At 26.0% G+C, this 23198-nt stretch overlaps 1 protein-coding gene across 1 annotated transcript in view; it reads left to right on the top strand.

Moving 5' to 3' along the window:
* Nucleotides 1-23198, top strand: part of LOC119669243 (protein folded gastrulation) — a 63606-nt gene that overhangs the window by 14211 nt on the left and 26197 nt on the right. The window contains exon 2 of the mRNA XM_038079067.1: nt 17013-17073. The gene's annotated coding sequence lies outside the window, so the exon portion shown is untranslated. The remainder of the gene's footprint in view (nt 1-17012; nt 17074-23198) is intronic.

The raw sequence follows: 23198 nt of genomic DNA, 5'->3' as shown, positions 1-23198 counted from the left end.
ATATTATAAAACTATTAAAAAAGTTTTCTTTATAAAACGTTATAAAACTATTAAAAACGTTTTGTATATTAAGGATTAAAAAGATTATAAACTCTATAAAGTGTGGTATGAAAAATATAAATGTATCGTAGTAATTATGTTCTAGGTAGGTTTGGATCAAACATTTTCTGAGGATTTTATTAAAAATTGCAGACTAAAACCTATTACTTATAGATCGTAATCATTTTTTTTTTTTTGTTAACACTAGCTCAATTATAATATATACACAAAAACCTGCTAATTTATGAAATCATTTAACACAAATCAAAAAATTTTAAAGGTTTTAATATGTATAATAGGCTATTCACACAGTATAATTAAAACTGATTTTGTTCATTCGGCTCGCTCCAATTCACACAGAAGAAGTGATTGGTATTTTTTTGCCTTCGGCTTGCTTCGCTAAAAATATATTTACACGGTGTAAGTAATTTTAAAATTATTCGTTTGACTTATTATTTTATTATTTAAAATAGGCTATTTGTGCACCCCGACCTAAAAGATCTATTGTGCGCCTATAGGCCCAACTAGGGCAATTTTAGACTATTTATAAATCTTATAATTGCAGTGGGCTTAATTTTACCTATTTGATTTGGGACCAGGATCCCGCTACCAAGGTAATCGAGTCTACGTCTTGCCACCGCTGGGCAGTTGCATCGTTTGACTTACTTTACTCTAAATCTATTCACACAGCACAAGTTATTTTGAGGCTATTCGTTTGGATTGCTTCTCTAAAAATCTATTCACACAGCACAAGTTATTTTGTGGTTATTTGTTCGGCTCACTTTGCTAAAAATCTATTCACACAGCACAATATTTTCTAATTTTATTCATTCGTCGATATTTAAGTAACTTTTTTTTGGAATGTAATTGTATTTATATATTCCAAGAGCAGAAATAGTTGGAATTTTGTTTGTAATTTTATTCGTTCGATTTGCTCCGCCACAAACATAAATTTGCTAAAAATTTAATCAACTAATCTGAATATCATTTGTTCTAATATATGTTCTTATAGTTTGGTTCGTTAAGGAAAAATCCAAACTGTGCAATAATATTTTCTGAGAAATCACAATAAAGAAACATAAAATTTAAAATTTGTCAACGAAAGTTTAGTGCAGCCTTGGTTCATTTAGTTAAGACACGATAATTCATTACCTCAAATTTGGCATGATCAAAGTTTTATGTCCGACATTTGCACTTCATCAATTATATATATTATATATATAATACTCAAAACAGCTGTATGGTCTTCTAAAATTTTTAATTAATTTAAAATAAGATTTTGTTATTGTACTATTTAAAAACTCGACTTATATTAATAAAATATTTTCCTTAAATCGTAATTGAATTTAATAATTAAAATTAATATAGATTTTGTTTTGCTAAGATTATGAGAATTATTTAGATAATCATTATATCATTGTGAATCAGAAAAATTTAATTTCTTGATGTTGTACAAATAATATTGGTTGTCAAATATTTGTATGGAATCCAATTGCAATCCTAAGCTGATTTTGTTACGAAATGAGTCGAACGAGCCGAAGAAATGAAATTGAGATTACTTGTGCTGTATGAATAGACGATACGAATTGTCATATATGGTATTTTTTTTTTTAAATCATTGCATAGAATTATTTAATGATACAGAAATGTAGATCAAACTCTAAATTTATTAAAATTTTAAAACAATTATTATATATTTCTTATTAATACTTAAAACTAATTTTCAGTGTAACTCAGCTAAAATGTTTTATATAAAAATAATATAATAATAATAATAGTAATAATATAATAATAATAATAGTAATAATATAATAACAACATAATAGTAATAATATAATAATAATAATAATAAGCAATATTGAATTTGTTGAGAAATTATTCTTTATATATTTTTCCTCACTTCTTTAGTAAAATGTGAAAATGTTAAAGCAAATGTTGTTACCATAAAGAACAATTTACTAACAATTTCCTTTGAGTGTATTAAAAACAATTATTGGAAATATGCTTTATTAAAGCATGGGTGGGCAGAAATGTGACAAGTCATGTGCAATTGAAGAAATCATTTTTGCTCTACTGTGTGAATGTTCAAGTGACTGTGTGATTGTTTGACTATATGACTTGCAATCGTATCATTAAAGGAATTACATTGAAAATGATGCCAATGGATTTAAGAAGAAACCGAACATATTGCAACATTTTAATCAGAGCCTGAACGAGTGTAAAAATGTCAATTGACAACTAAAGGCAACATTGGAGAGCAACATGAATAATAAAAATTATTATTAAACAATAAAAATGTGATAATGTTATTTCCGATGATGATAATAATGATGATGTTAAACATAATGATACCCAGAAATACTCGTAATAATGATCGCATAGATTATATTATATTGTGACTGTAACATTCATTGTAAATTTAATCAGCAATGCCGCAGCCGAAGTGTGGACAACTTATCAATGTTGTCACTGTTGTTGCTGATATTGCGACTGTTGTTGCTGTTGCCGATGTCACTGGAGCTTCTCGTGTTGCTACTGTCATTACTGTTGTTGCTGATAGTGTTACAGTTTTATTTATTTATTTTTTTTTTGATTTTATTGCCACTTAAAAATTGTTTGAAATGGCTTTAAGTGTGCTATCTTGTCTTAATTTTTTATTTTTTTTTTCATTTTTTTTTAATATTAATTTTTTTTTTTGTTTATATATTTTTAATTATTTTTGTTTTATTATTTATTATTAATGTTGTTTTTTTTCTAACGCACATTTGTTCCCATGACGAATGATTTCATTTTTTATTTTAATTTATTTTATTTATTTGTTTTTAAGTTCAAACAACGGTTTGTAGTTTATAGTTTATTTTATTTTATTTATGTTATAGTATTTCTGTTTTTTTTCACTATTTTTATTGTTTTTACATAATATGCTTTTTTATGTATGAGAATTTTTAGTGTTTTATTAGCTTCTCTTTGCTATTAAAGCAAAGTTTTCTTCAGCAGAACTCCCATGCCCATCTTGCTGAATACTTTTCGAACTAACTTAACTTTTGAACTATTTTCACAGCAAATCTCAGTTGTTAATGGCATATTAAAAAATTTAATGCACTTTAATAATATTTTTAATTATATTTTGTGTATTTGAAGAAGTCATTAAAGTGTCATAAAGCCTCAAAAACGGTATTAAAAGTTATTTGAATCTCTATTCCCAGAAATCAAAGAAGCGGGTTTGTTTGAATTTCTTAGGTTGGAAATTTAAAATATTTAATTTCATGCAATCAATCCGAAATGTAATAGAAATATGTTTAAATTTTATTTAATTTTTTTTTTGAATAATATATTCATTTATTTTAATGAACATGAATTTTTTTTGGGTTAATTTATGCAATTTTTCTCATTATTTTGTTGATGGTTTTTTTTGGCTTGCAATTTTGTTCCAATTGAACAAAAGTTAATATTTATAATTAATATTTATGCAAAAACCATTTATAATTATTTATTAAATACAAATATTATGTGGGCTAATAATAAAAGTATTCAAACAGTTAGAAAAAAAATGTATTTTTAATATAAATAAATTGGAGGATGCACTACATGCCTTTATTAAACATATATTATTAAATAATATTGTAAAACAATTCATATAGCAAAAAAACAATTTTTTACATATTTTTTAAATAAACTGGGGGTTGCATTATATGTCTTTGTTAACAAAAAAATTAAATAGCAGAAGAAAAAATGATTTTATTTGGTTTAATTAAACTGATGGATGTGCTATATTTTCTTTTTCAATATTAAAAAAAAATTATCACAACGTACGCAATGCTTTTTCTTACTAAGACATGTAGCAATAAATAGCAAATTGATTTTATAATCATATTGTAGTTTAATATATATGGTTTATTATTAATAGAAAAAAATTCTGAAAGCAAAAAAAAAAAATAATTTTGCATGACTAAAAAAGCTAAAGAATGTGCTATTTTTTTCTAAGATATGAAAAAATTATTAAACCCTGTTATCATTGCCCATAGAATATTTCTTGTTTAAATATTATTATTTTTTAAGAATATGCCTGCTTGATTTATAATATATTGTTTACTATTACACAAAAAAAAATTTCATTGGCCAGAAAAATAATGGAGGATGCGCTACATCCTTTACATTTCTTTTCAACACAATAATAATTATTAAAATTTATTATTATAGTTCATAAAATATTTTTGGCTAAGACATTTCTTAATCAGGTAAATACTGTATGTTTATTGTTTAATATTGTTACAAACAAAAAAAAAATAAAATAACAAGAATAAGAGTTATTTTTAATAAAATAAACTAAAGGATGTGCTACATCTTCTTCTCAGATACAAAAAAAAATTATCAAAGCTTATTATCACAGCTCATAGAATACCTCTTGCTGATATTGCATTATATACAGAAATTAGATAATATTTCAATTATTGGTATTAAAATTATTATTAATTTATAAATTCTTCATTTAATACATATGTTACACAGTTTTATTAAGATGTAGAGCATTAACTTAATCATCATCATCATCACAAGATGGAGAAAGAAGCTTTCTCCATTCTGCTTTCCATGTTGTTTTAGACCTTCAATTTTGGACACACATTTTTCTGATGGCGTCGGTCATATTGTCGAGCCATCTTATACCTGACCTACCTCTACTACGGTATTCGCTTTTGTGGTTTATCATTTGTTATTCTCATGACATGTCCGATCCATCTCTAGAGCTGCGACTTTGCGAACTTTGCACTATCTTCACCGTTACAAAGTTGCTATAGCTCTGCGTTCGTGCGCCGAAGTAATACTCCGTGGTTCAGGTGAATGGGATTGTAAACCTTTCTCAGAACCTTCCCATCCAAAATTCTGATTTCGTTTTTATCTGCTGTCCTTAAAGTCCAATTTTTGGACGATTGCTTTGTAAACGTGTAGTTTGGCGCTTCTGATTACGATTGCAAATTTGAAGGTTTTCGTAATAACTTCTGTTTGCTGTCCCAACTCTGTCTTGGAAAGTAACACTGATGTTATTGTGCATGTTTCTTCTTACCCTTATATATTTAGTTTTGTTCCCGTTAATGTTTAATCCTACTACCTTAGCTCTGTATTGTAAGTGGACGAATTTTTCTTTCAAATAGTGTAGTGATCTGCTTAAGATCGTTATGTCGTCTGCGTAGGCAATGATCTATTTCACTAATTAGTTATTTAAAAAAAGGAATAAATTTTTAATGAACCAAAAACTCATCATGATTTCATATATTAATAATACATTTTATAATTTTTTTGCTTGCTTATTAATCTCATATAAACCAGTAGTTAAGTGATAAGGCACACAAATTAAATGATAATATATTTTTTTTTATAAGTAAAAATTCAAAATGAATGATTCAATGTTTTTTTTATTTGAATAATTTGTGACAAATAAATTATTTGTGCTAATAAATTCTGAGAATTCAACACTAGAAAAGAGAAATGTAAAGGGATTCATGTTTAGTTTATTAACTTGAAAGTAAAATAAATTTAATAAAAAATGGTGTTCCTTGTTGTTGTATTGTACAACACTATTATACACATTATAATTTTAATTATATTAAAAATAATTTATTATTATATATTACTTAAAAATATTATAATATTTTCAGTTTTTTTTCACTCATCAATAATTTCAACCATTTACTTCATTTGATTCATAAAAGAAGTCATTTTTTTTATGAAATAAAAATAAATTTTAATTATCCTTTTTTAGCATAAATAAAAGGCTACTTTGTCAGTTATTAATTTATTTATATATATTAAATTGTTTATAAAAATTTTAAAATATTCACGAATTTTTTAAACTTATCTACTTTTTATGTATATTTATGCAATTATTTTAACGTTATTATGAATTTTTTTCCTCCGAGTTTTTCAGTGGAATTCTCTATTCAATGTGCGGCTTACTTCAGCCTGATTTGCTTTATCTTTTTTAAATAATTTTTTACTAATTTTTTTTGTTATTGTATCCCGGCATAATATCCATAATAATTTTGTTTTTGTTGTTAAGCTGATTTGCATCTAATTTAATATTTTTCACAGTTTAATGTGTCAGTTGAGTTTTTTAGTGGGTTTAAATTATATTCGTAGCATTTAACAATTTTTTCAATTTTTTTTTTCGTTGGAATATATTTAAACCATTCGGTTTTATGTGTTGTTATAAACAACGCAATCATAATTAATATTTTTTCAGGATATGTTAAATACTTTTTAAGCTACTTAAATTCTTTGCTTTTAATGGAAATGTTGTTTTGTTGTTGAAATATTTGTTAAGTAGAAAGTATTTGTAGGATTTCATTTCAGAGAAAGCTATGCAAGTTACTAGGAGTAAATGAAAATATAAAGAATAATTGAATATAACTTCAATTTCTAAAACCAAAATACAAAATAAACAAAAATCAAAAGACTTATGAAACACAATAATTTTTTAATAAAATATAATTAAAGTAAATAATAAAAGAAGGCTTAAAATCAAAACTTTCCCTTTCTAACATAAATTAAATTCACAATAATTTTGGGACCAACATTTCCAACCAACTGAATTCAAAAACAATATCATTTTTTGATATCTTAGAACACTGCAATATCTTAATATGTTTAAATTACTTTTATATTTGATTTGAAGGACTTTTACAGAAATTTGTCTAGAACTCGAGCTAAATACTACAGCTCATTGCACTTGAATAATGAGCCTATAGAGGTAATAGGTTTTGGGTGTAATATATAAAATAAAAATAAAGCAACCCATAAGCAAACAAAATTATTGAGGCTAATTAACGGAAATAACATTTCAAAAATTATTTTAAAAATCGTAATAGCACCGTTTATAATGGCTTGGGTTACCGGGCTTGGGGTCAAGAAACGACAATCCATGGTTTTTTTTTTATTTTCCTGGTTAGTGTCACAATATTTTATAAGAAAACAGCGCGAAAATAAATTTTCTTCGTTTTGATCTCTTAAAATTGACAATTCTCTTCCCACAATCCAATTTACCGATATTCTGCTTAAATATATATTATTCATGTAGTTGACGGACGGCTAAGCCTAAAAGATCCCTAACGGTTTCATTCAATAGACGGTTTCATAAGTGTTAAATTTTTTTTTGTCCCGCGTCTACCTAGGGAATGTTTTGTAATGTGTGCTTTAGAATCCAATAATACGACTTTTTTTGAGAGATAGAGTAGAAATAGAAAGTGACCTATAACCAGATCGAGGAATAAATTCAAAATTTGATAGAATAGAAGTTTAAACAAGAATCAGCACTGTCGGATAAAGCGCTAGCCAACGCAATCAATGATAGTTGAGTGATATTCTTTCATGCTTCATTTCAAAAGCTCAGGTTGAACCAAATCAACAAATAATAGCTAAGTGATAAACTTTCTGAATTCATTTCAATTACTCAGGTTGTTCTCTATGATCACCACTCGCAATCTCGTTTGATGTTTTGGTATGGAACATTTTTCAGATCAAGCTTAGCAATAAAAAATTTCAAAGTTTGATGTGTTTGAGAAAACCCTTTCTCTCTTAAATGAAAATTCAATGGGTTTGCATTCGAAACCCATTAGTAGCGACCAATAGTGAGCAATAGTAGGTGTTAAGGGTAGTAATATTGAAAATTTGAAATATATTTGAAAAATATAATTATTCGAGTACTATAAAGTTATTGTAAAGAGAGAGAGAGAGAGAGAGAGAGAGAGAGAGTGAGACAGAGAGCGAGAGCAAATGAGATAGAGAATAAGAGCAAGTCAGAGAGAGTTCTTTTTCTTTTAAATTTATAATAAAAATTGTGCTTAAAAGCGTTAGGTAAATTCGGACACCCTGTATATACTAATTAATCTAAAAATGATGACTATTTCATTTTGTTTTGTTTTAAAATATGGTTGATTTTATTAACTCAAACAGCAACTGGTTATAACTCTCCACTAAGATGCTTATAACTAATAACTAAAGGGTTTGAATATTCCACATTCTATTCTCTCTTTTAAGGGTCTTTAATGTGGGGATGTATATTAAATTTTCTCACTGTAATTTATTTGAATATGCGGCAATCAGTAAACTAGTTTCATTCTTTTTTTTTGTATTTAGTGTGAGAGCTTTTTTTTCACAGGTGTTTTTAAACTGTTCAAAGTAGCTTCATGAATGGCCTATGCTGTACCATGGTATCTGTATTTAATAAATAATTTTATTGGTTTTAAAACTACTTTTATTTAACTGATTTAAACTGCTTTTATTATAAATGCTTTTACATAAAACGGATATTACCATATGTCACTAACTATTAAATATGATAATTTGAGACTTATTTTTTTTTTGCTAATCTAGATTTGTGATGTTTTTAGTTTAACAACCATATATTCGTAGATAATATTTTATTTTTAACCGACATTATTATAGCCTAAAGTTACAAAATCATCTGCATCATCTATTCAACTAAATGACGAGAAGACTGTTTACAAAGTAGTGGTTGTCTTGAATATTAATAATTTTTCAATTTAATGAATTTTAAAGTGTTTTTAATTGTATTTTTTTGGATGAAATATATAAGTAATATTTGGAAAAAAAAATTTATTTTTGACAGTACTATTATAACTGTATGAAAACAAATATATATATATACCATTACATAAATCGTTAAATTATAATACGATTTTAATGAGTGTTTATTATTTATGTGTTTTGAACTCATCGTAGTATATATATATATACATATATAAACTGAAATATTTTGTAGTGTCTGATACAAGAAGTAATAATTAAATTTAATGATATTTGTTGATATGGCCTCTAGTTACTAAGGCGATTTCGATAACTACACAAATTAGTTTCGATAATTGATTTTAAAAATTCGTGGCCAACCTAGTGTTAAACAAAGACATAATACTCTAAACAAATTGATACGAAACAACGTATCGTATTGGGAAAAACTTAAAAATTTGCTTCAGCAAAGATTCTTGACCCAAAAAACAAACTCTCAGTCGAGCTCGAGCAGAGCAAAGAATCAACACCCAACACAGCGGATTCGCCTTGGAAGGTAAATAAAAACGAGATTGAAAGCAATTTGCAGTAGCAAATCGAGAAATCTGCTTTACTTGAGCCCGAACTTAGGCTAGTGCACTTGTACGCGTTCATCAAAACATTTGCGTTTCAATTAAGTTGAACACATCTGACATATGGAAATAAAATTCAGAGATAGTGAAGCAGTCTCTGGTCTCTCGGTATGGGTATGGGTTTGGGTATGGATGTGTACGTATGCCATACATGAATAGATCTGTCTCTGGTGACATAATCATAAATCCGTATTTAATAGTTAAATGCTTGTAGATGCTTTGCTGTTGATGTCTTTGCATGTAAACAAAAAGTTTATCAGCAGCGCTTGCCGATTTCTTATCAGTGGCACTAACAGCGCTGGGAAAGAGACAATTGCCCCGATAGCAAGAGTCCAAGTCTGGGTTTCTGCACTGGCTGGCGCACAGTGCCAGCACGGAGTGCGGAGTGCGGAGTGAGTGTACGTTATTTAATGTATTTGTTTACTTCGTTTATTTAATTAATGTTAGCACTTGGCAAATGTACATGACAAGCGTGCAGAATGAGTGATTTGCTAATTGCAGGAAAACTCCTTCTGCGCTCTGCGCTCGCTACTTCCATTAGAATAGTTTGACTAGTTTATGGAGCTGCACGTGCAGACGCAGCTTGGAGCACGGATTGCTGCACTAAAAATGCATTTGGATTGGAATAATTGTGCGTTTTGCATTTGCTGCTGTTTTTTTACTACTTCCGATATGGCTTAGACTGAGGTGGAAACTAAGAATATGGAATGGAAGTACTGCGCTCAGACATGCTTGGAAATAAAAACAAAAAAACAAATAGCTAAGACGTCAGGCAGGAAGTTCTACCTATGCTATGTGCAATGCATTTTAATTTAATTTGCTTTATTTTAAGTAGACATTTGACATTTACGTTTTTCATTTAGCTACACCTTACTCTTCCTCTTCCTATACTTTATTCCCAGAGAAATATTTCAAAGAAGTTTGAAAGAAATTTGAATTATTTGATTCCAAGTGGAGGAAACTTTATGTTGTAAAATAAATATTATCAAAGTTTTTATAGTTAATTTATTTTAAAAGCTTTTAATAGTGCTTTCAAATTTATTTACAGAAAATATAAAACAGAAAACAACTTTCTAAGTTTGAACTGTGTTGACCATGAAAGAGCAATAAGAGATATATTAAAATCTCAAAGATTATATGTGTCTAGTTTTCTATATTGCTTTGATAATAGCCTTCTTTTATTACTGCTAGAAATATTATTAAAGTTTTATGAAGTGCTAAAGTTGTTATTATTTCAAAACTTATTGAAATTCTTCAGATAGCACAACTCTTAATAATCTGATGCAGTTCATTTGATTATATATCTCTTGTCAAGGTAAAATATAATTTCTGAAATTTTACATCTTATATTGAATAATTCATTGGTATTATTAGTTGTAACTTAATCCAAAAGTTTTTAGAATAACTAATATAACTTTAACTTTATTCGACAACGTAGTCTCCATATTGTAATACATTAATTTCAACATGACTCATACTATTAAGTATTTTGGTAATAAAAGTGGGTATTAGTTTCAACAATACCCACTTTTTTTATTGAAATCATATATCTTTTCCTGGAGAATTCATTATTAGTTTGAAAATAGTTAATAGTTGCAAGTAAACAGAGAATACACTGGATGGAAAAGCAATTCAAAGTAATCTTCATGCAGTTTTGTGATGGTTTTTGCGAGAAACACGCTCATCTTTATCATTTGGAGAGTCATTACAGATGATATTAGTTATGATAAACTATCCCTGTGATGTGCTTACTGGAGTACTAACGGAACACTGTGCCATTGCACCTATGCTCCAACGGTGGCGAGTTCCAACAAGCGGTTTATGCAGGAGTTGCCAAGATGAAGCTGAGGTAGAATCTATCAACCACTTCCACTGTCTCTGTCCAGGACTTCAGACAAGGCGACTTCAATGTCTCGGAGATCGCTTTTTCACTGGCTTGGATAAGATAACGAAAGTAATCTTATCGGATCTCCTCAACTTCATCTGGAAAACCAAATGGTTTAACAAGGATTATAAAGGTTAGCAACTCGCCTCTCCCGGCAAAACTTTTTGAGGGCATCACAATGGGCAATATATGCCTCCGAGTGGAAGTGCTGACAATTGGCAGCACGCGTCTTCCGAACCTAACCTAACCTATCCCTGTGATTGTAATTTGTCAAAATATTCTTGATTGCAAATTAAAAAATTTATGTACATATATATAAACTAGCATCAAGTTTGACAATATGTAAAACTCTTTTAACATTTAAATAATAGAAACTATCTCTGTGTTAATCCTCGAGTCCGGGGTACATCAAAAGGACTCGGGTATTTTCAAGTTTGAAATGGTTTAACAACTGTATGGTCAGCCAAAGATTCACTCGATTAAAAATAAAAATAAACAAGTTTTTTGGATTAGAAAATTTCTTCACTATTATTATTCGAATAGAATAATAGTCTTTAGTCTTTGTTATTAATTGTTTCTTTTTTTTTAAACTAATAAACGTTAAGTTGTATGTTTTTATGCGGTTAAGGTAACAAATCACTTTGTTCTCAAATAATTAACTGTATTCCTAGAATTTACTTCATGGTCAATCAAATTAATTTCGTAGAATGCATCAAAAAAATCACCGAAATCAAGTCTAGAGCGTTCAACATTATCAATCATATTTAAACTTATGAAACCACCAATTAATAGCAAATTCTGACTGATCAGGTGACTCTGCTCTACAGATATAGTAAACGTCGTCTATTAAGAATCTCCGCAAAAACAAAGAACAAAGTGATGTTGCAACAACTCATCATGCCATGAAATTGCATAGATTACATTTATTCTGAGGCCATTGAGTGGATTTGTACCGCATTGGATCCATTATAGGGCACTATCAAGACTTTTTCATTGCTTTGAAAATACTACTGTCTTTAGTAATACAAGTTTCCCTACTGTTAGTCCCTAAATGACAGTATGTTATGGAACACCAAGCAGTTAAAGAGACATAAAATCTTGTAAATAGAGTAAGCTGATATGGTGGCGCCATCTTTATGTCATCTTACCTATTGAGTGATATAATATATTTAAGATTATATTTCATAGATTATTATTTGGTTTATTTTAAGATTAAATTCAATGTGAAGATTTTGATTAAGTATTCCAAAAATTAACAAGAAAACTAAAAAACTTAACACTTAACTAAATATGATTAACTTTTGTATAGATAGTACATATATTTTCTGTTTAAAATGTAGTGATTAATATCGGTGATCACAGCCAAGATGATAATAAAAATTTATTTGCATCATTGGTAAAAGTTATATCATCTTTGCTAAGTTTATTGTTTTGGTCCATTATATTTTATTGAACAAAAAGCTTTAAATAATAATTAATTGTTAATTATATACGGCTTTAATATAAAAAAAGATGAGTATTATATAAGAAAATATTATCAAGCAATTTTTGCTGAATTTCAACTTCAAACAAATTTTAACACAAAACTATTAAGTAATCAAAAGGTATTTACGACACCTGCAATAAAATTAAATAAAAAAAGAATAAAAGTTTTTAAAAGATTTTTCTGCAGTACTGACGTCAGTTTTTTGCTCTTTCGGTTAGTTTCATTATTGTATTTTTGCTTTTAAACATTGTCAACAGTTTGCTTGTATTTAAGATTGTTAACATTTTTTATTAAAATCAATAAAAAAAACAGCTTACGAGGAATTATACAACCAAAACCACAAAATGAAAAAATCACCAACAATTAAAAAATTAACAAAGAAGAACAAATTTCAACTCAGAAACATGTTTCGTAAAGACATAATATATATATATATATATATATATATATATATATATTTATACCTTATATGCATATAAATATAGAAATTAAATTTCATTAAAAATTAATTTCATATCTTGTTAAAATCACAGAAGCTGTCACATGTTTCATTTAGTGATGAAATTAACGGCTTTTGAAATAGTTTTAATTTTCGTAAATTACTGACTTAATTTAATTCTGACTTATTAATTTTATATTTTTGTAATTTTTCAATTTTTGAATTTTATTTTTATTAAATAATTATTTTAATTACTAAAATTGTTTTGTTAATGATGATGGTTGACACAGAGTAGACCTGAGGCTTTACAATATGCACGATCTAGACACATCATTCTATTTCTCCTAGTAAAGTGGAGTGATCTTTGTGAATTATCTCCAATTGGTTATTAAAACTTTTTAATAACTGAAAACAGAAATAATAACAAAAAATGTGTAATCTTTGTATTTAAAAAATGTCTTTGATTTATATACTCTTCTGTTTTATAGGACAAGACAGCTCAGATAGATCTTTCCCTATTTAGGATTAAAGATTAGGATATGATCGCATACTCTATCCTTGTTTCTTGTGAACAAATCCTATTCGATATTGTGCAATGGCGTTTTATGTCTCTTTTATTCAATCAGTTAATCAATATAATGATTCCCTTTCAATATTATCGATAAGTTCAACTATTCTAGTGCGATTTTTATTATGCTGGTTATTGATATTCTTGGTGAAAACTCCCTTTATTTTTGGGCAACGTTTAGTCCCCTTTTCTAACATATCAAAACTTTTCTGTTTCCAGTCGTGCACCTTAAAGTCAAGGACATATTTTAAATGTATTTCTATTATTAAATTTAATATCAAAACTTTCAAAGTAGAATACATTGACTCAAATGAGTGAATATTTTACATTTTTAACTTGAGTATACTTGAGTGCTTCAGTATGAGTTTTTTTAAAGACATACTACCTAAGTCAATATAAGGATTATTTGAATTTGGCAAAAACAATTAGTTGAGAATTTTAATAGAAATTCTAACACAAGATTACATGTTGAACTACACCTCCTCAGTAAAATGAGGAATGGTTTCTGATAAAATTTACAGATTCTGCAAATGAGAAAAGGTAATTAAGAAACTCGTGCTGTGAATGAATAGTAAAAGTGAAGTAAAAGTGTTATTTTTCATATACTATTTATTAAAGTGACTAGACTTAGTGAGTCCAAGTCTTTGTCTAAAACTTAAGTGCAATAGATCCTAAGGCCTCTATAATATATTCTTTCTTTATAACCACTAACAGTGTTAGCTACGGTTTGTAACAAACTCTTAGGCATATTTGTTAGTGATGCTAACCGATTTCAATTTTCTGCAATACACTTAACTTATTATTAATCAAATTAAAATAATTTATAATTATAATTATTCAGATTATAATTAATTAAATTTTGCAATGTTTTTTTTCGGAATTATTTTGAGAGGTATGAAAGAGAAACTATATATTTCTTTTTGTGATTTAATATATATTAATAATTTTGTTAGCATATTAATTTTTTTTCTCAACCACTGTTAAAACATCATATCAAAATGGTAAATCTATTAAATTGAATTAGATATCAAACGCACATTTGTCTAGAATTTATATGAAAATGAAATGTCACCCAAAATGTCAACTAAAGTTTGAACCGAAATAAATAAACTTCGCACCGGTCGGACTGCCAGTAAGAGGGAAGTGACCATTGATGCGTTGAATTGAACTGTCAATTTCAACAAATTACAAGATTTCGGTTTTAACATTTTCTTACTCTATTTTTCGGCTCCCAATTGTTGTAGTTCAAATGTCAAAAATAATTTTATATAAAATAATATTAACAAAAAAAAAAAAATTTTTGAATTGAACACAAACACAGGCAAGGGAAAATATTTTCCATTATAGATGGTAAAGAAAGTATTGTTACTGACCCTATTATTGTCCTAGGCTTAAATGCTTTCGTAGTGCTTTTGTCTATTCAATACGTACCGCAGGCGATATTCAATATATTTTAAAGGACAATATCGTTTCTATAGTAGTGGTAGTCACTTTATGGTAACACCACAATTTCTGAATTTAATGTTAATAAAATTTAATATGAAATAAGAAAGTTTAAAAATGTTAAGTATAAGTTTTCTTGGTCAAGAACAGTATTAAATATATTAAAAAGACATTCTGCTAACATTTAAAAACTAACAAAAAATTTACTCTTTTTTAAAACCATTTTTAACGGATTTAACAAACAAATTTAGCCAGCTAACAGCACCAAACTGTTAAGTATTATTGTTTTTTGGGAATGCTATTGAAAAACTAAGTGTCATCTTCGTTTTTGATACATGCCTTGTTCATTTTTGGTGCTATTAGCTGGCGTTTTGAGATTTATCTGTTTTAGTATTTGAGTTTATTTTATGCACGTGAACTAAATGGGAAGTTATAATAATTGAATTAATTTGAAATTGAAATGTTCAGTTAAACTTCTGAACTTTTGAAGTAAAGACGTTTACTTAGCATAGCATCATTAAATCATCGAATACTCTCAAAGACTACTGATGTTGAATATTCGGCAATAGTTAAGAGGTTATATAGTCAGATTAAAAATTCACTTTATTAAAAAAATTTTGTTTTGTCTTTGGATAATATTTTTCACTACAAAATAGTCTATATATAGAAATAAATAACTTTGACATTTATTTAAATTATTTTTTACATTAGGTTTTGACAGACCAATCAGCCATGTTGTGTAATACTTATTAAAATGTATTCTTTAACTTAATATGATTATAGTAAAACATTATTAGTATTTAATAATTATTAAATTATTTTAAATAGTGTCAATATTTTTTAATATAAATATTTAGTATTTAAAAAATTAATATTTATTCTGATTTGTAAATTATATTTTGTATATTTTTATTTTCACTCTTTATTTTATTTTATTTTATTTTATTTTATTTTATTTTATTTTATTTTATTTTATTTTATTTTATTTTATTTTATTTTATTTTATTTTATTTTATTTTATTTTATTTTATTTATTTTATTTTATTTTATTTATTTTATTTATTTTATTTTATTTTATTTTATTTTATTTTATTTTATTTTATTTTATTTTATTTTATTTATATTTTATTTTATTTATATTTTATATTTTATTTTATTTTATTTTATTTTTTTTATTTTATTATATTTTATTTTATTTTATTTTATTTTATTTTATTTTATTTTATTTTATTTTATTTTATTTTATTTTATTTTATTTTATTTTATTTTATTTTATTTTATTTTATTTTATTTTATTTTATTTTATTTTATTTTATTTTATTTTATTTTATTTTATCTTATCTTATCTTATCTTATCTTATCTTATCTTATCTTATCTTATCTTATCTTATCTTATCTTATCTTATCTTATTTTATTTTATTTTATTTTATTTTATTTTATTTCATTTTATTATATTGTATTTAATTTTAATTCGTTCTTTGTTTCTTCAGTTCTTTTTAATTATTTTGTTTAAATTTTGTTTAAACATTTTACTGTCTATTTAAATTTTGTTTATTTATTTATAAAACTTTCACAGCAAATTAACAAAACTCCAGAAAAATGTGTGAACATTAAAGTCAGGTACGGTTTTGGGTCAGTTGGTTAAGGTGCGCTGACTCTGAGCTTCAAACTTGACAGGGCACAAGTTCAATCCTTGATACGTGCAGTTCCAAAACCTTATTTAAGATATATTAAATACAAGAAATATTTCCAAAAGACCACTGATAATGGGTATTTAACAATACTCAAAACAGCTTTATAGTCAGCCATTAATTCAATTAATTAAAATAATATAAAAAAGAATTTTTGTTGTTGTAGTTCACTACTGTTCGAGAAACGTCAATATAATTTATATTAATAAGTTTATAATTTGAAGTTATTGAAGTATTTAATTCTTGTAAATTTTTAAAAATTTTCATTTATTTCAATTAATTTTTAATAAATTATATTTTATTTACAGCTTCTGCAGTTGCTAGTGTCAACATTTCATAAAACATTTAAAATTTGTTGCCAAAAGTTAGGTGAGTTGAAAATTTCCATTAAATATTATTTATTTATTACTTATGTTACATCCATATAAAATGTATGTATTTACATATATATTATATTATATAAATAAAATAATACAGATTATTAAATGTGCAACAGTATCTGAGATAATTCATTATAAATTCATTTTATTTATATTTTATTGTAATGAAATATGAAAGCAATAATTTATTTTGTTTCACTTCAATTGACTATTAAATCCAAAAAAAAAGAAATGATTTTTAGTTAATTTATCAAGCATTAATTCACTATAAATTCAAGTAAATGACATATTTGACAATGTCAAAAGTAGTTTGAATTTATTTAATTGAATAAAAATATTTTTTCCCCATATCTTCTGCTGCTGCGTACTAAAACGGTTTTAACGGAACGAAAACAAACAAAAGTTGAAATTTGTTCGATTTTAAAGTCAAATTGTAAAAGTTTATTAAATCAAATTTATTCAAATTTCGAAATTTGCAAATTTTATTTATTGTTTTTTTTTTGTTTCATTTGCAAAAATTTTGTATTTATTCAAGAGATATATTTACATAAAGACGAACTATAAATTTACTTACGAATTCAAAGCGATGAAAAAGAAATTGAGATTTGCATTAACCTGAAAAGAAGAAGAGAAATGTTGAGTGAGATAAATTTATTATATGCTTTTATTAATTTACATGTCTAAAGGTTTTATGTGGTAAAAATAAATTTACATATTAATTAAACAAATGGATATTTATGATTTAATGGAGCTGAAAATAATATGTACTTATGTCATTTTTAAACCCATAATAATTAAATTATTTTTTTTTGGTTAAGATTTCTTTATTCTTATAAAATTAAATCATTTAACTCTATTTAATATTTAAATTTATTTTCTCATTTGTTTGTATTTACATATGAATAGTACGTTCATATATATATATATATAACACTAGAAAATATTTCTTTGTCGTACTAAGCAATCATAATTATTAAAATAGAGCTGACAAAGGAATTGCGTCCTACATTTTATTAGCTTGGCTATGAAAATACTTCCATAACAGCGTATAAATTTATTTCTATAACAAAGAGTTAATAAATTGTTTAATATATAGCATTTAAATGAAGTGATTTTGTAATTATTTTATATATATTATATGTAAAAGGTATCTGGAACTTGTGGTTTGAAAAAAAACACAGCATTTATTTTTTATTTGAGTTGATAATTTCTCACTTTTTATTATATAATTTTTATTATAATTTCTCTCTTTTTATTATAGAATCTGCACACGATCCATTAAGTCATATATTTAAAAATATAAGCGATTAATTTTGGTTAGCTTAAGCAATATTTAAACTAATACATATATTCCACAATATATGTAATTGCCACGTTAAATTTGTAAAGAATATTATTTCCTTTTAAGTGCTGTCGAAGCGTATGGCGTCGGAGTCTTTTCCACCGCGCGAAGTAGTCATGTTGTTACCCTTTCAAGAACTCTACGGTTTCCAGCAATTCGCAGAGGTTTGATATCAGAGAGCCCCTTTCTTCAGTTGCAATAAACAGACTACTGCTAGCAGAACTGTAGCCTTGTGAAATATTAAAATTTTCTTAACATAAACAGTTCTGTATGGATGATATTATTTAGAGCACCAAGTAGTCAAACTCTTCTACGTTATCATATAGTACTATTCGGATCAAAAAATACTTATATATATTAATAATTTCAAAAGCTTTTTGCATTAAATAACAAATCTGTTATCTATTGTTATCTGCCAAAGTCTGTAAACCAAGCTGTGAAGTAGATACACCACTATATACGTACAAACTCTAAATTAAAGTTATTAGATAGTGCTACATGAACCCCCAAATAGTGATATTGAGGTCTATTATAAGAAATTCGGTAACAAAACAATAAGTCTCTTGCTTAAGTCTTTAATACAAGACGTGAGACAAAAAATAGTCTCATGTGTAAGATACTAGTATTGATATGGGGTTTCTAATCATTTGTAAGAATATAGAAGTTAGTGGTTCTATGACGTGAAACGATTTATTGTTAATCATTAGTCTTATTGTTAGTGGTATTGGAGTATTTTATAAGAAATTCTGTAGTAAAACAATAAGTCTTGAACACAAGAAGTGAAACAAGAAATAGTCTCTTATGCAATTATTTGTCTCTAATCATTTGTAAGAATATAAAAGTCAGACCATAGATTCATTTATAAGACCATAGAATCAGCGTAAAGTGTGATGTTATATGGATCTGAAATCGGCGATTTCAAAAAAACTGCAGACATATATTAACAGATGCTTTCGCCAGATCCTAAACATTTGTTAGCCGAGAATCATATGTAATAAGCGGCTATGGGAAATTACAAGTCAGCAGCCGATTGTAAAACAGAGAATGAAGTAGAAATATGGCTGTCTTGTATACCCTGGGTAAACCGGTTAGTGAAATAGCACACTCAGCTTTAAAAGGGAATCCACAAAGTAGAAGGAATCGTGGACAGCCGAAAAGTACATGTAGAAGATAGATAAACAGGGAAACTAACAAATCATGCAGCGAGCTTAGTACATTAGCACGTAATAGGGGTGTCTGGAACGCATTTGTGCATAGACTAAGTTCTTGAATTGTGATTGTAATTTATAGAAGATGTCATAATTATAATATAATTGTTGCTAATAGCTTTTGTCCAGACTTTGACAATTAACTTGCTACTTTATTGCTCAGTCTCTACCAAAAACTTGCACATATTATTACTATATATAATAACATAATTGTTTAAAAACATAATAATAATGCTTATTTTTATATATTGTTTATTTGACTTTAAAATAGTGTGATTTATAATATATCTGACAGTCAGAAGTAACGATAATTACTCCTTACAAACAACATAAATAATCAATTTTCAATTTTTAAAATCCAAAATTTACTTTCGTACTAATCCAACAACATTTGCTTATGTTATTGTTTATAAAACATTAAATTAGCCACTAAAACCATTAATTACGTTAATGATTTCGATATTTTAACTTTTTACGAAGTTCGGTTATTTTTGTACAAGCATTTCTGTTTAATGGTTTAAATGCGACCGCGAAACACGTTAAACATGTTGCCAGCGTAATTAAAATTAAGTAAAACTGAACACGAAAGCAGCTAATTTTAATACCAAAAAGGTGGCTTATTAATTAAATCCACAATTTGACGTAAACGCAAATGCAAAGCAGTAAAATTAATCACGAAAAATTATAAATCGAATAAAAAACGAACCAAAACAGCTTTTTACTGTTTTAATTTTTTTTATTTTTTTTGTTTTTTTAACATATTGTTGGCTTGATTTTATAATAATTATTTAATTTGTTTATATGTAAATCAAAAAAAAAAAATAATCGAAAATTATTTAAATTTTTGTAAGAAAGTTTTCGGTTTATTTTTTTATTGCCACAAATGTTGCGAGTAATGAGTTTGTCTTCAGAAGTAGTTAAGATTCCTGCGGTGGTATGAACTCTATTTTCTATGGTATGAAGACTACATATGTATATTTCTCTCTTAATACGAGTATATACATACTCTTATTAATAACAACAACAAGAAAACTTTATTAAAAAGTAACATATTTGGTTTCAATTACAAAAATTGTGAAGTATTACCATTTGTTGCTTATGGAAGCCCCAATTACGTATGTGCTTAGTTTGGGGAATAATTAATTTGGATGCGTACAGAGCATTACATTAAAATCCTCTACATTACTCTAACCGTACCCCGCCTTCAGCTGGTACATTTCTTTTATGTCTTCGGTATTAAATATGTACGTGCTCACTGGTCCAATAACTGAATTATTGTGCTTATAGTGCAGTGTACTGCCTGTATTATGCGTACTTTGGAGTACGTCGTACGTCGCGGCGGTATAAACATTTACACAACGAAGTATGAAATTTGTATCAAAAAAGTTCACGGTCAAATTTTTATTTGTGTTTGGTTAACTTTGATTGAATATCAATTTATTTTGAAACCTACAACGAAATTTAATCTGTCACGAACAGATCTGTACTCGAGTATGCATGGCTATTTACTTTTTTTCGAAATTTGGACTTTATAGACATGCTAAGAATAAATTTAAATAGAATTCTTTAAAAAAGAGAAAGTTTCTTTCTAGTCTAAATTTATTATTTTATCGTTAATATAAAATATTTCTTTAGTTGAATCAAAATGGAAAATTCTGAACAAATGTTATGTTTAATAATGGATGAACATAATTCTTTATTTTTATTTTTAATTAATTTTTTTTAAAGAAATTTTTATTTAACTTTATGTATAGAATAATTGCTATTACTTTTTACTATACTTATATGGATGTATGGATTTATATATAATCAGTATTGAAACATAAAAATATGTTCTAAATAGCTGCTATCCTTTGTTATTGAAAGGTTTTAAGAGTTGAAGTTATTTATAAAAAAAATCTCTACAAATATTTAATGAAATTATTAAAAAAATAAAAATTAAATTCAATTAAAAATTAAAAATTCAAAACTAAATTTAGATTTAGGTTTGAAAACTTAATTTTAAATTATACTTAGGCCGTGTGCGAGATCGAGTAAATTGATAGTAAATTGAGGGAAATAGTGAATTATGTTGGTATGGCAGCAAATGTTGGTATTTACCAGAATTTCAAGTAGAGTAAATTAGATAAAAATTAGGTAAATTAGGTGTTACCATTGTGAAAATTTTATAAGATGTTTAATAAATAAACAAATAAATTTAAAAACTTTAAACCAAAAATAATAAATAAGTGCAATAAATAAATATTTACATAACTACCGCGCAAAAAATTCCTAGAAAACTTCAATTTACTTTACCTCAATTTACTCGAACTCGCACACGGCCGTAATACACACCTTTAATAATTTTAATCAATTCCAAAAATAAAGTCTGGGATCAAAATGGAAATAAAATATTAAATAAAGAAAATTTAAAATAGAAGCAAAAAATTGATGATGAAATTATAATAATAGAAATAAATAATTTATTTATTTAAAAAAAAGCTAACTGTAATACTCTAAAGACTCTTCAGTGGATATTCATAATTCATTTTGAACAGAATGGGTATATGCCCAGAGTGGTTTAAGCTGCTCCAAATAATGGCAAGAGAAAAAAATTTGTTTATAGAAAAATTATCCAATAAAATGGAAGACAATTCAAAAGTATTATCTCTCAATATAATTATAAAAACTGCACTAGCATCAAAGTTGATATTATTAAATTAAAACTGATCAAATCAATTTGTATATAAAGAAATAGGTTTTGTAAAGGTATATAGTATATTCTAGAGACCAATAAAAGGTAAAGAGTGCATGATTTGAAAAATAGTTGAGTATGATATATATACATATATATCGAAGCTTATAAAGTTATAAAGTTTTTTAGTCCTTTATTTAATATGAATGATAACAATTCTTCAAACTAAACTGCTATTTGTTTGTTTTTAGACAATTTTTCTGGTATAAAAACTGTAAACAGACCTAAGGTTATAAATCTGGCGGCTTAGCTGACGGCTTAGAGTAATTTAGCACGAAATTCATAATATAACAATTGAGTATTTGTGTCCAGAGTAGTTTTCTTGATGTAATATCATTTTTTTTTTCAATTGTGAACTAGTTAAATGTAGTTAAAACTGAGAACATCCTAAAATTATTTATTTTTGATATTATTAATTATTACTAAATTACTAATTACTCATGACCTAAGCTTTCGAATTAATAATTTTTAAAAATATACCAAAAATAAAAATAAAAAATTTAATAGTTACTTATAGATGGAATAAAATAGAATTATAAATAAAAAATATAATAGATAAATCAGAGTTCAAGTTAAAATACAATAAATAAAAGCAATAATAAAATATATATTTATCAAAAGGTAATAAAGTAAATAAAATATTGCGCAATCGAAATATAATAAGTAAATAATATCTAGAAATAATGTATAATAACAAAGCATAAAATCAATTTTAAGCATATATATATATGTATATATATATATTATATATATATATATATATATATATATATATATATATATATATATATATATATATATATTATATATATATATAATATATATATATA

This window comes from Teleopsis dalmanni, chromosome 1 (genome assembly GCF_002237135.1).
Source record: "Teleopsis dalmanni isolate 2A chromosome 1, ASM223713v2, whole genome shotgun sequence".
In the NCBI taxonomy this organism is placed as follows: Eukaryota; Metazoa; Arthropoda; class Insecta; order Diptera; family Diopsidae; genus Teleopsis; species Teleopsis dalmanni.
Note: the sequence above shows the minus strand (reverse complement) of the source record. Positions and strands in the feature narration are given on the sequence as shown.